Source organism: Belonocnema kinseyi, chromosome 4 (assembly GCF_010883055.1).
Source record: "Belonocnema kinseyi isolate 2016_QV_RU_SX_M_011 chromosome 4, B_treatae_v1, whole genome shotgun sequence".
Taxonomy (NCBI): Eukaryota; Metazoa; Arthropoda; class Insecta; order Hymenoptera; family Cynipidae; genus Belonocnema; species Belonocnema kinseyi.
Window position 1 is genome coordinate 124,664,207 of NC_046660.1, and position 14,241 is coordinate 124,678,447.

A 14,241-nucleotide genomic window follows, 5' to 3' on the forward strand; every position below is an offset into this window, starting at 1 on the left:
GAAAAAAATAGTTGAATTTTCAATCAAAAAGGTTCGTTGTAAACCAAAAGAGATAAAGCTTCAATTATGAACTTAATGTTTAACGAAAAAATGGAATGGTTCAGTTTTTAGTTAAAAAAAAAATTGGAAAGTTAAATTGTCACTTCAATAAATTAATGTTGAAAAAATAAGAATTGTCCAAAAAATTATTGAATCCTCAATCAGCAGGATGAATTTTCAAACAAAAAGATTAATTTTCTACTGAAAAACACGAATTTCTAACAAAATCCATAAATTTTTGAACAATTAGTTAGTTTTTAACTAAAAAAAATAACACTTTATTTAAAAAATTGAATTTTCTACCAAAAATGTCAGAGTTGAATTTTTTGTTAAAAAAATTAATTTTCACAAAAAGAACAGTATTATAAAAATTATTTTAAAAGACATCGAATCCATTTAACATTAGGCAGGTTCTGCACTTCAGGTCGTTGAATCGATCAGGAAGGGAATTATGTTGTTTTTAGGTTAAATTTTAAGAGAACTATTTTTTCGTAATAAAAAAAATTCTATGTTCAAAAGATTAATTTTTAACGAATGAGATTAATGTTTAACAAAAAAAACGAATTTTCAACCAATTACTTGATTTTTAAACTATAAGGGAACAGTTTTTCAACATTTTTTGTTGAATATGTTCAACAATTTAGTTGAATTTTTTTCTGTCTTGACTAAAATTGTTTCTTGGATAAAGCTCATCTCTTTGTGTAGAAACTTGATTTTCGTAGTGAACATGAACACAATAAAAATGCATCCCTTTCGGTTGAAAATTCAACTATTTTTTTTGAAAACTTGCCTTTTTGGGTTAAAAACTCAACAATTTTGTATACATTTTTCTTTGTTTGTCCTAGAGCTTTGCGCTCGATAATATATGCATATATACATCAGAACTGTAATTTGGTAGTTGTGAATTATCTTTTGTTAAAGCTCCTTTGTTAAGACTCAACTATTTTGTTTAAAATTTGTCTTTTTTGTTTGCATTCAACTACTTGGTTAAATGTTAAACTAATTGAGTAAAAATGGACCTTTTGGGTTGAATATTCATCATTTTAGTTGAAAATTTAATTTTTTTGTTGAAAATTCTTTCTTTGGTTGACAATTAATCTTTTTGTTGAACATTCCTCTAATTGTTTTAAGGATGAACGACCTTTCACAAATAAATTTTTTTGGTTGAAAATTCATTATTTTAATTTAAAACTTATCTCTGGTTAAAAATTAAAAAATTTGCTTGAAATGCACTTTTTAGTTCAATTCAGCCGTTGTTGTTTTAAAATAATATTTTTTAGTTTTTGGTAGAAAATGTATATACTTATTTAAAAGTTTAACTATTTCCTTAAAATGTTGTGTTTTTGGATGAAAAAGTAACTATATGGTTGCAAATTCGTTAATTTTTTTAAACTGAAAATTAAACTTTTTCATTTTCAGTGTAAACTGGTTTGTTAAAAATTTGACTTTTTAATGAAAGATTTGCATTTACAACCGAATAGTTTAACTGTTAACCAAATAGTTTAAATTTCATCCGACAAATATAAATTTTAAACTGAATGGCCAAATTTTCAAACAAAAAATATTAATCTTTAACCTTGAATCTTTAGCTTTTAAGATTGTACGAATAAACAATTATTGTAAATGTTTTAAACATAAGACACGATCCTTGTATAAACCTATTAAACACTGATTGCACTATTCGCATACCGAAGCGCAAAGCTGTAGTAAATTTTGATAAAGTATCTTGATATGGAATGGAAGTGTCTGTCTCTTCTCACTCGACCAATCCGCAGTCAACTGCCCAGTTGGCGCGTCCTTTACTACAGGGTTCCTATTCTCGGCAAGGCTCGCGAAGCTCGCGGCGTGCTTCTTCAATGCAGAGGATTCGAGCAATGTCCAGTCCAGTGCTCGTAACGAATGTCCCGAACTCTTCTACGCATGCGTCGCGCTCTGTCTCTGATGCGTTGCTGTTCGCGCGCAATTTTTAATGCTAAAAAATAACATTTTTATTGTTTATTAAGAATAATGTCATTTTAACTTACATAAATGTTTACTAGATCGATATTAATGAATCTTAACGAAAATAAAAATTTATTAACTGCATACTGTGTTATGGTTTTTGTTTGATGGTTGTTTTTGCTAAATATATCAATTTTTGTATTAATTAATATAATTCTATTGAAAAACAAGATTGCCAATGCATTTTAATATTTTAATAAACTTTAAATAACAAAAATTTCGAATAATGAATAATATGCAAGAAAAATACCAGTGAGTACCATAGGATATTTTTTATTTACACAGTATGCACTTAATAAATTTTTATTTTTATCAAGATTCATTAATATCGATCTAATAAACATTTATATAAGTTAAAATGGCATTATTCGTAATAAACAATAAAAATGTTATTTCTTAGCATTTCAAATTGCGCACGAACAGCAACGAATCAAAGACCGAGCGCGACGTATGCGTAGAAGAGTTCGGGGCACTCGTTACGAGCTCTGGTCCAGTCTCGCTGCGAGTTCTCTCGACAACCGAGAAGCGCGCCTTTTCTGCAATATCCAATTCAATACTGATATACATATGTACACTGGATACGAGATGGCTTGAGGCAAATTGAATGAGGATTTTGACATTTAGCGTCCTCCATGGTCATCCAGAGAAGTAAGTGAAACGAGCGCGAAATTCGAAATGTGTACCTTATGAGAAACAAAAGAAGGAGTATATTTTATTAGAACATTTATTAGAAAAATATAAATAAAATAAAAAATAAGTTAATTCTTTTACCATCTGTACAGTATATACGTATAGTATATAAGAATGAACGAAATTTATGAAAAAATGCCTGAATGAAGGAATCAAATTCATTATTCATCAAATTGTATATACATTTTTTTATTACGCGAAAGGTTGAAAATATCCGTATGCTTTTTGCAAATTGTAACCGAACTAATAAAATTACTTCAATATTTGTATGAATTTTATTTCATTTTATTATGTATGTATAATGCATGTTTATTTTATTTTTGAAACATTGTATGTCAGAAAAGTAATAAATGTACCAAAATATTAATGTGAATTGATTCTTATTATATTGCACCCACCTCTTCTGCAAATCACCTCTATATCGTAACAATTTTAAATCAATGAATACTTCTCAAAACCTTAGAATAGTGAAAATAGAAGTAAAATAAATTTTTAACCAAGAAGAAATTATTATAGAAATATTTATACGTCACAAATTACATGAAAAAAATTTTAATACAATTTAAAATTTAATTAAATCAAAAAGTTACTATTAAAAAAAATTGTTTTGAATAAAAATTGGAATAGTTAGATTTTTAGTTTTAAAAATAAATTTTCGGTTAAAAAAATGAATTTTCATACAAAAACTTATTTTCCGCCGAAGAGATTAATTTTTCGCACCTAGAAAGAAAGATTTGTCACAAAATACATGAAATGTCAATCAAATTTTTAAATTTCTAAAATGTCCACAAAAAAATTATGTAGAGCATATAAATATCGATTTAAACTTGTTTAATTTTCATTAAGAACATTAATTTTAAACCAAAGAGATTAATTTTCCACCAAGAAGAAACCAGAAGTTTCACAAAGTAGATGAAATTTCAACAAAAATTTTGAATTTTTAAAGGTATTGTCAACCTTATATGTAAATTATTAACCGAAGTAATGAATTTTAAATAAAAAAAAGGAGAATTAGTCATTAAGAAGGTTAACATCCTACCACCTGAGATGAGTTTTCGACTCATTGGTTCTATTCAAGATTTTTTCAATTTGAAAAAAGCAACGTATTCTTTGATGAATAAGGAATCATTTGATATGCCACTCGCATGCTCAAAGTCCAAAGCAAAAAACTTGTGGCGGTTTAAACAATTAATTTGTTAATAACTTTTTTAAATCGCCGGGCACGAGTAAACACCTTGCAAACTCGGATTCAGGAGGTCAAAATACGTGTAGGAAGCTTTGGTGTTCCATGGGACCTGTATCGTTTACGACCCCCTTGGCCCCTTGACTAACAAGTTTCTCAACCATACCGATAGGAGACAATCGAGATCACTTCTCTTCTCCCCACAACGAAACTCATGACACCAAGTTTAGTCACTCTACTCTTCTCTACTCGAGGACTCTTTGGCTAGAGAAGAGAAAAGACCGAGCGACGCCTTGCTCCTGGTCCCTGCTTTATAGAACACTAATATAAATCGCATTCTCAGAATCTAAAACGCCCTCCGAAAGGCACACTCCGAAACCTAAGAAAAATTTGCCGATACTAGAGAGAAAATTATTATTTGTATATCTTGCAGAAAAAGTTAATTTTAAATTGAAAATAAAAAAAAATCTGCAAAGCTTTGTCGGCAATGTAGATATTTGCTTATTTTTTGCAAATTTTTCCTGCAAAAAATTGTTATTCAATTCGAAGCCAGATATATAGAATAATTTCTATTTTAATTAATTTGTGCATTCATTCAATATTCTTATAGTGCACTCGAAGAGATCTAATTAAATTAATAATTAAAATAGAAATTATTTTATATACAGTAGACTTTGAATTTCGTGACCATTTTTTGCAGGAATTTGCTACAAATAATCAAATATCTACATTATTGGCAAACGTTTGTAGATTTGGTTATTTTCAATAAGAAATTTACATTTCTCCTGTAAGTTATTCAAACAATCATTGTCTCCATATTAATAGTACATTTTTATAAGGCCATTTCCATATGTGTTTTGCACGTTACAATACAACAAGATATGTAAATAGTTCAACACATAATTTTTTTCAATTGAAAAATTATTATCGATTATTATCATCGACTTCAGAAAATCCAAACTTCTCATTTCTGCGGGAAATCTTAAAAAATATAACCTATTTAGTCTCCATACATCATTACCGTATATGCAGTGCGCAGTGTGATATAATATAGACAAATAAACGTTTGCGAATAAAAAATATTAAGTAAATGAATTTATAAGTATATAAATACAGACACATATCTTCAGCTTCTTGGGACAATGAAATAACTCCGTATTTTCAAAAATATAATTCTAATGATTTTTTTATCTGGATATTACTTTTGATATAAAATTAGCCGAGATCGCTAAAACTTAATCTCAGTTGAAGAAAAGTATAGTGAAAAACGACACAAGTCCACTTTTCAGGCTCTGTTGAAAAGTGAACTTTACATCTTATTATGTGGGTACATTACGAATATGTGTGGCATCATTGGTTTTAGAATTTTTATTTGTATTGAAACACTTTGATGTAAAACCAAGATTTTTTATATTAATTATTCATGCTTTACATAAGTAAAATACAAAGAAAATTATATTTAGTTTTATGATAAGCTATTTAAATTACGAAAAAAAACAACAACTCAAACTAATGATTTTGTTAGTATGAGCGCATCATCTTGGTACTTTAATTCTCTTTCGAAACAGACCCTGCAAATTTGAGTTGTGCCACTTTTACATTCTCATTCATGAGAGTGTAATGTAATTGTCCAAATATTCGATCTCTGGCTTTTAACGGATCTTTACGTTTTGGCACGCACAGAATCCGAAAATCATAAAATTATGTCGGTGTCTGTACGGTGTATGTACGGATACCTGAATGCTGTAGCCAAGCTAACCTTTGAAGGACTTGTCCAATCGAGTCCGCATTTCATACACTTCTGAAGGTCCCAAAAATGAAGGTTAAGTTCGTTAATCAGACATTTCCAAACAAAATTAAGAAATTGAGAGCATTTTCAAAATTTCAACAAAAAAAATTTAATCTTATAAATTTTTGTCAAAGTTTCTTAAAAATGGGTAAAAGACTTGCAAATTATCTAAATAAAATTTTTTATTTCGATGAAAATTAGAAAAGTTATATACTTTTCAAAAAATTGCAAATTTCCTAAAAATAGAAAAAAAATTTTTTCATAGATCCAAAAATTTCATTCAAAATTTTCCCTAGATATCAAATATATTTTAAAACTATTCTAACTGAATTTTTCGATTAGCCCACTATTTAAAAAATTAGAGCATTTTCAAAAATTTTTTTAAATTATAGAAATTTTGTCAAAAATTCTTATAGATGGATAAAAGACTTGCAAATTATCCAAATAAAATTTTTAATTTCGATCAAAATTAGAAAAGTTATATACTTTTCAAAAAATTGAAAATTTTCAAAAAATAGAAAAAAAAATTTTTTTCAGATCCAAAAATTTCATTCAAAATTTTCACTAGATACCAAATATATTACCAGACCAAGGTACACACAAAAAATTGTAATAGACATTTGATATAATAGTTTTTAACATACAATATAGAAAATTTCGCATTGTGGTCTGTGCTTAAATGTGGAGGGTAATATAAAAACCGAGCGCGGAGCGCGAGGTAAATACATTATCGAGCACCGAGCGCGAGATAAATATATTATCCAGCGCAAAGCGCTAGAACCAACGGTCGCGCATCCTAGGCGTGCTCAAACTTGCGCGCCCAGCGCGCTAGGAGAATGTGCCCACGAAGCAGGTGGATTTTTTATAATAAATTTCCTATAACTTTTATTATTTGTTGAGGCTCCTTGTTAATTCTACAAGATAAAAGCAATATTGAAATTGAAGATAAACATGAAAATCTTAATTTTCAAAGAAATAGACTCACGTAATTATTTCCGAAAAGCCATTGATATTATATGATTACCTGCTTATTTATCTTACATGCAATGTTTTACATTAATATTCATGTTTTGTATCTTTCATTGACGTCGCTCACTGAGCGTACCACGATGATGCACACATACAAACAAAAAATATTATTTTGATTTCTCGTCGTTTTGTCGTAATTTAATCCTCTGACGGTTTTGTGTGGTTGCAGCCATTCAGAGGTTGTATAAAAGTAAAAATTGTGAAAAAGATATGAAGAGGGGAATGGGGGTGGAGGTCGCTAAATTATGGGAAAAATAAGGCCTAATTATCAGACAGGTGACCCTACTCAGTAGTCGGCATCTATTCGACTTATACGCATTTGAAGTGCGTTGTGGATATATTTAAACAATCTTCAGATTTGAAATAGTATGTTGCATTACAAGGGGTGAAACGCAGCAATTGTAACGAGAAAGAAGTTTGCTGCCCGAGCGAAGCGAGGGCTGCCTTTACACGAGTTGCGATCTTTGTGTTACATTCCTAGTAGTGCATATTATTTTTCATAGCAAATCTATTAAAAATGCGAGTTGAGGTACCTGTAGAGTAGACCCTACCTACCTACGTGTCTACTCTAATGCTGAAAAAAATGTTTCAACCCTAGGGTTGTAAACACAGTGTTTCAGCCCGCCCTAAACGTACTGAAACTCGAAGACAAAATGTTTCAACCCTAGGGATGCAAACACCGTGTTTCAACCCGCTCTACAGGTGCCGAAACTCGAAGTTTCAATAGATACGCTATGAAAAATAAGTATACTTTTTTTATGACAAAACCATTGATAACACTGATTCACAGTTGGAAGTGTACAGTTTATGAATCACTATGATTTTTTTAATTTCACACAATTTCAAGGAAATACCTGAAAAAAACGTGACTTTTTCCATTTTCGATCATTTTTATAAATTTGTTTTGTTTAAAATTATACTATCTTTCGCTGAATTAAAAAGATTTAATTTAGTTTTTAGTACAAAACTAAACCAGTCCATTCTACTGCCGTACAAACTTAAAAGATGCATAATAAGTTCAATCTTACTCGAACCGAGAAAGTCAAGAAAAACTGTTTTCCCAAAAAACTGTAATATCGAATGAAATTTGGAATAATTAAGATACACTATTTATGTAAAAATAATGTGCTTTTTCATATTTTGCAATAAAAAATTAAATTTTTAAACCATTTCTATCGGAAAATAATCTTTTGATTTTTTACTAGTCGCCCAAAGTAAAAAATGAAAGGGAAAGGACACAAAGTCACTTGCGTTCGATGCCTTTTTCGAAGAACTCGAGAGCAGCCTCAAAATACAACAACAAAACATACGTAAGGGACACACTGTATTCAGTGGCTGTCTCGAACTTACCCGAACGATCGTCGATAGTTTTCAGCCGAATATAGCCGGGACTTATTTCCCTTGGATTTCCGATCAGAGTCGGAGTCCAAGCTATCTCACAGGTGTAAAGGCGAGCGATTCTTTTCGTTTGTAAATTCGCTCCGCACTCGGTCAGTTTTACAATCAAAGTTCTTTAGGTTCTTTTTCATGTGCATACTGATGACATATTACATGCCTCGTACACATTTTAGACCACGAAAAGTGCTTTACGTATTCTTTTATGTTGTATTTTTCAACTTTTTCGACATTTTTCATTTAGAAACAATTGTTTTTTGCAATAAATATTAATAATGAATCATTTTTATTAACACAGTTATATGATTATATCGACGGATGCAACTACTCGACAAGCGCTCGACACCGCGTAGAATTATTGTCCAGCCGGGAAAATCTATCGATAAAAAAAAGTGGTCGAAACGTAAAACAAAATATACATTCGTATTCAGCTTGACGCGGCAGACAAAATGATAAAAATCCTTGAAATTTGTATAGTGTATTCTCAATATATAAGCGATGACTATAAACAACGCACTTTGTTTAAAACACGAATATGTTTGTTTTTATTTAATAGCAAATTGATTTCGAATGAAAACCACGTTTCGCCAACTTCGACCAGTGGAACAGTCATCGAAAAAATATTAGTTGAAATAACTTGCCTCGACAAAGTTGTTCACTAGACTTTGAGAAAATTTTTCTGAAAATTTAAAGAAAATTGGTAAAAAATTATAGAAATGGCAGCGAGTTGAAGTCAAAACACGCTGCCGCTGAAGCATTTTGTTGCTCTTTGCCGTTGCTGTCTAGTTGTTTAGGAACAAAGGCCGATGAGCGGAGCACTGCAGCGGCAACGTGTCTTGACTTCATCTCGCTGCCATTTCCACAATTTTCAACCGACTTTTTTCAAATTTTCAGAAAAATTTTTTCAAAGTCTAGTGAACAACTTTCTCGCGATAAGTTACGTCAACCATCATTTTTTCGATGACCGTCCCGCTGGTCGAAGTTGGCAAAATGTGGTTTTCGTTCGGAATCAATTTGTTATTAAACAAACAAACAAATATCAGCTTTTTAAACAAAGTGCGTTATTTAAAGTCATCGATTATATATTGAGAATACACTATACAAATTTCAAGCATTTTCATCAACAAACGGCCGAATAATCGCGAGTTGTGTTTTATAAAACATCGATTTTTGATCGGAAAATTGTCTAAGTTTCCATTGTTTATCTTAAGTAATAATTATCGAATCAAAAAGTTTCATCAAAAAAATGTGTCGGCCACGTCAAGCTGCATATGAATGTATATTTTGTTTTACGTTTCGACTACTTTTTTTACCGATAGATTTTCCCGGCTGCACAATACTTCTACGCGGTTTCGAGCGCTTATCGAGTTGTTGCATCCGCCATGTCAATGAGTCATGTTTATGGGTTTTAAGTTTTTACTATGACTAATTGATTGAATCTACTAAAATATTTTGTTGTGCCTGCTAAATTAACATGGTGCAGTGCTGCCAACTCTCAAAAGTGTTTATTTCACTGAATGAATAAGTACCTCTCTACTGATTGTCAGTAACTGATTTCCAGCTATTTCAATCAGTGAAATCTCACTGACACTCAGTGATAATTTACTGATTTAGATTTAGAGAGTACAATAAAAACAAGGTATCGAAAAAATCTGATTGGGCAGCATCTTATTCTTCTCCAGGAGGAGTTCAATCGCACATAGTTTCATTATTTTGAAATTTCTTCTTTACGAGATACATATGAAAGTTTGGGTGCTCTAACCTTTGATCGATGTGAGATGTTAACAGTTTTAGCAATGTAAGTGTCTTACAAATCAACATATATTTATTTATTTATATATGCGACAACGTAGAGGCATTGCGCGTTCTATTGAGCCCATGATTTGAAAATATAATTATTAGGTCTTTGATGAATTTGTCACAGTTATGGTGGCGATTTTATTCGGTAGATCGAGAAGGTTCGATGATCATAGACTTTCTATACTTTTTGTCTGAATTAAAAATATCATGTACTTCAGTACACTCAACTCCCGATAAAAGCACCCCGATTTACGAATATCTAGAATGCTCGCACCCACAGTTTCGTGATGAGATAGGAGCCTACGGGGTGACGATAAATAGGTAGTGCGTAATATTATGTATTCCACGTGGAAATGGGTCAAACAGTCCTGGCTGTTTACATTTGGATTCCCCCAATAAATGATCAAGGCCAATTAAATCTATAACCAAAATCTTTCTTCAATCGGAAGTTGAGTGTAGTCCTTTCATTATCCTGCCAAGTTTCAGCTAGGTTTACCGTAATATTTTTCGAAATATCTGTTCATAAAGTTGCTGGATTCCATATTGAGTCTTATGACAACATGTCAGACATCTTTCTGAATACATACATATAATAAAATTTATGTATCACCACAAAATTAAAGTACTTAAGTTACAATAAAGACAGCTTTATCGGCCTCAATGGCTGAGTAACTTACCTCCGTAGCGGCTGAGAAGCAGTACACGCAAACAAATGGTTTGATTGCCCTTATTAAACTATGTTTGGTTGGCATTCCCAGCAAAAAAGAAATAATTGATACGGATTGGGACGAATTAACATTTTTCAATGCGCGTGAATCCCGTTTTCTGTTAGAATGCGTTTGAATTTATATGAATTGCGTGGTCGAGGTCAATTCAAAAAAACGTACATATTATATTGTATAAATCAACACTTGCTGAAATTGTCCGTAAAGCATTGGGGCGAATTCGAGTGTGTGTTTTGCTCTCAAGAATTCAGACGCATTGGCCAATCTTAAAGCGCTTGCGTGCTGACGCATTGAAGTGAATTCACTGACTTTAAACATTTGCACCGCATATGTGAGTATAGAAAAATTCAAAATTAAAATACCGCCTTTTCAAATTTACGCCCATTGACACACTGGTCCAATGCTTCATTGTCGCAAAGCATGATTTGCAGGGGGTGTTTTAGTTTTTTCAATGCAATTCTTATCAATACTTTCTTTTTTGATGGGCTATTTCGGATGTCTGAACATCTGAATGAATGAACAGTTGAATGACAACTTTGAAATATTAAAAATTCGAAAGTTTCAAGAGTAATTTGCAAATATGTGTGTAATTTTGCAACTCAGCACACCATTCTACAGGAATTATGGAAAGGGGGAGGTAAGGGGGATCAATTGATGTAGCCAAAACCAAACATTTTTTGTAACAAGAGTACGATATCCGAGTTTTATCCTGAAATTATGTCTCAGGTTCGAGGTTATTTTAGAGGGACAAGCATCGCGCAGAACATTGGGCGTGGTTGAAGTAACGAATACGCATACGCGCGAATTTTCCGCTGCCGTTAAAGTGCACTTTAGTGGCCTAGGCGGGTAAAAGTACCACACCGCTGATAAAGAAATACTTTGCTGCTCAAAACCACGAGGGTTATATAAAATTAATATACCCACTCAACAGAGCCGTAGCCCCTGAGGGGCCGTGTATGAAAATTTCTTGGTGGCCGTTTTTAGGTTTTATAAGTTTCTTAAAAGTGCTTCATTCATCCTCATTTAGTGACCCGCGGATCTCGGGGGCCCCCTATCATTGATACGGCAGTAGCTACGCCCCTGACACCCCGTGAATTATAATGACTTGCAATTTAAATTTAAACCATGTTAGCCTTTCACAATTATTCCATTTTTAATACTTTCCGTTCCACATTTTTCAATTTAATTTTTTAGATTCACATTTCCCCCATCACTCCCAAGTGTAAAACTATGGCAGTTAAATTTTTCGATTAGACAAATATTCAAAAAGTTTTAGCTCTTTCAAAGTTTGCATAAAATTTTTTTATGAGTTATAGAAATTATTGTCAAATGTTCTGTTACGCGTCAAAAAGACTTGCAAATTATCCTACTGACATTTTTAAATTCGATTAACCTTCAAAAAGTTATATGCTTTTCAACATTTCAAAAGTTTTAAAAAAAATGTAACAAAAAATTCTGTAATAGGTTAAGAAATATCAATCCAAATTTCTACTAGATATAAAAAATATTTTTCCGAAACTATTATCATGAAATTTCTTCATTAGATAAAAGTTTCAAAAGTTGGATCATTTTCAAAAATATGCAATTTTGGTTTTTTAAGAGATCCATAAGTTTAAAGCGTTGTTTTTAGTAGATTTTAACAAGATTTACAAATTATCTTGATGAAGCTTTTCAACTGGACACAAGTTATCGAGTGCGAAGTGCGAGTTTCGTCATTATAATGTAATCGTCAAAGCCGTAGGTGCTTTGAGAACCTTCTTAAAAAAAAAAAATAAAAAAATTTCAGTTACAATTTATGGCTGTAATTCCTCAGAAGTTTAAATCACAGTTTTTGATTTAAGTTATAGTATTTACGATACCTGAAAAAATGTAGTTGAGTAGTTGTGTTGAGTATCATAATTGTTAGAATGCAGTAAATATTTGTTAAATTGAATGTAATATTCCTTCATCTCAAAAGCATATTTCTTCAGTTCAAATAATTATTTGATTGCAATGATTATGTCGATTTCTGGCATGGAATAAATATTGTTATCAGTTTAATAAATATAAATTTGCAGTAAAATAATGTTTTTTAATTTTGATAATTGTTTCATTGTTATGATTTTGACAGTTTTTAGCATGGAATCAATATTTCTTCAATTGAATGAAAATTCATTCACCTTGAGTGATTATTTTCTTGATTAAATAAAAATAAATAAATTATTCCAATGATACATAAATTATTTGATTTTAAAACATATTTATCCCTTTTGAAGAATCTATTTCATTGAACTAAAGAATGAGGTCTTTGGACGCCCAAAACATATTCAATAAACCTAAGTTCTTACATTCTAGGAAATCACTTCTTTGACGTATTTTTTTTACTTTTGATGCGGAGAAATATTTACTTGTATCAAAGAAATAATTTTCTTGAACGAAAGCGTGAAACTTTTGCAACCAAATAATATTTAATTAACTGAAGTGAACAAGTCCTTGACACAAAGAAAAAAAAACTTATATTAGAAAAAACAGAAGATAAACTTCACATTGATTTCCGATGAAAGATTCGCTGCGAAAAAATTAACTTTACAGAATAAACTTTAACCAAATATGGGTTAAACTTTCTTTTGTTTTTCCATGACAACACATGTGTTTTGAAAACACAAAATTGTTTGAATTCAGGCTGGGTCGACTCCCATGGGCGCGTGGGATCACATATACTTTTGTAGTTATCCACTTCCTTGTAGATGGCTCTACTGCAGGGACATAAGTGGGGGTAATATTTTCTTAAAATATCTTGGCGCCACCATTCTAGTGTTCGTTGAGGATATGTTTTCGTCAACAAACTTCAAATTTTACTAAGTTCAAAAAAGTTGTGTCTCGCCGTATGGAGTGAAATCAGGACATTGAAAAATAAATAAATTTAATGTAAATTGAAATGTTTGTGCTGTGCCAAGATGTCACTGATTTCACTTCTCATTTATAATGCGAATAAATAAAATGTTGAAAAAAGGTTACATTTCATGTGTTATGTAATTCTTCATTTATTGGAGAATTATTGCAAAATTGTACAAATTTATGCCGAAAAATGGTTCAGGAAACAGTATTTACGAATTTTTCGTCTTAAATTTGTATAATTTTGAATTAATTCGTTTATTTTCTCTAATTTTAATTCATGCAACACATTCAAATAATATAAACATTTACGTGCACGAACACATGGATACGCTTTAGGTTGCTACCTCCTTGTAGATTGCGCTAGTGTTGCTATAAGTGGTCAAACGCGCCCATGTTAGTCGACCCAGCCTGTCTGAATTCAACTTTATCCCTTCAAAGAATTTGCTGCTACAAATTTTATCATTACTTTATTATGTGATGGAAACACCAGTTTTTTCTGTGTTCTGCTACCGCCGAAGTGCAGGTGCGAGCAAGCTAACTACTAGATCACATTGCCAGTAGTTTTTCAAATTAAAACTTTTCAAAATTGAAAGTTTCCAATTTCTAAGGATTCTGTTGTCTATATTTTATGTTTGCGGTCGTTTTCAATTTGAATTGTACTATGAATGCATTAATCTAAACGTTTCATTTTATTTCATATAATTATTGTTTCC

General features: G+C 31.2%; 1 protein-coding gene across 1 annotated transcript in view; it reads left to right on the forward strand.

Moving 5' to 3' along the window:
• LOC117170548 (protein singed) overlaps nt 1-14,241 on the forward strand; it is a 131,272-nt gene that overhangs the window by 51,186 nt on the left and 65,845 nt on the right. The gene's annotated exons all lie outside the window — the stretch shown is intronic.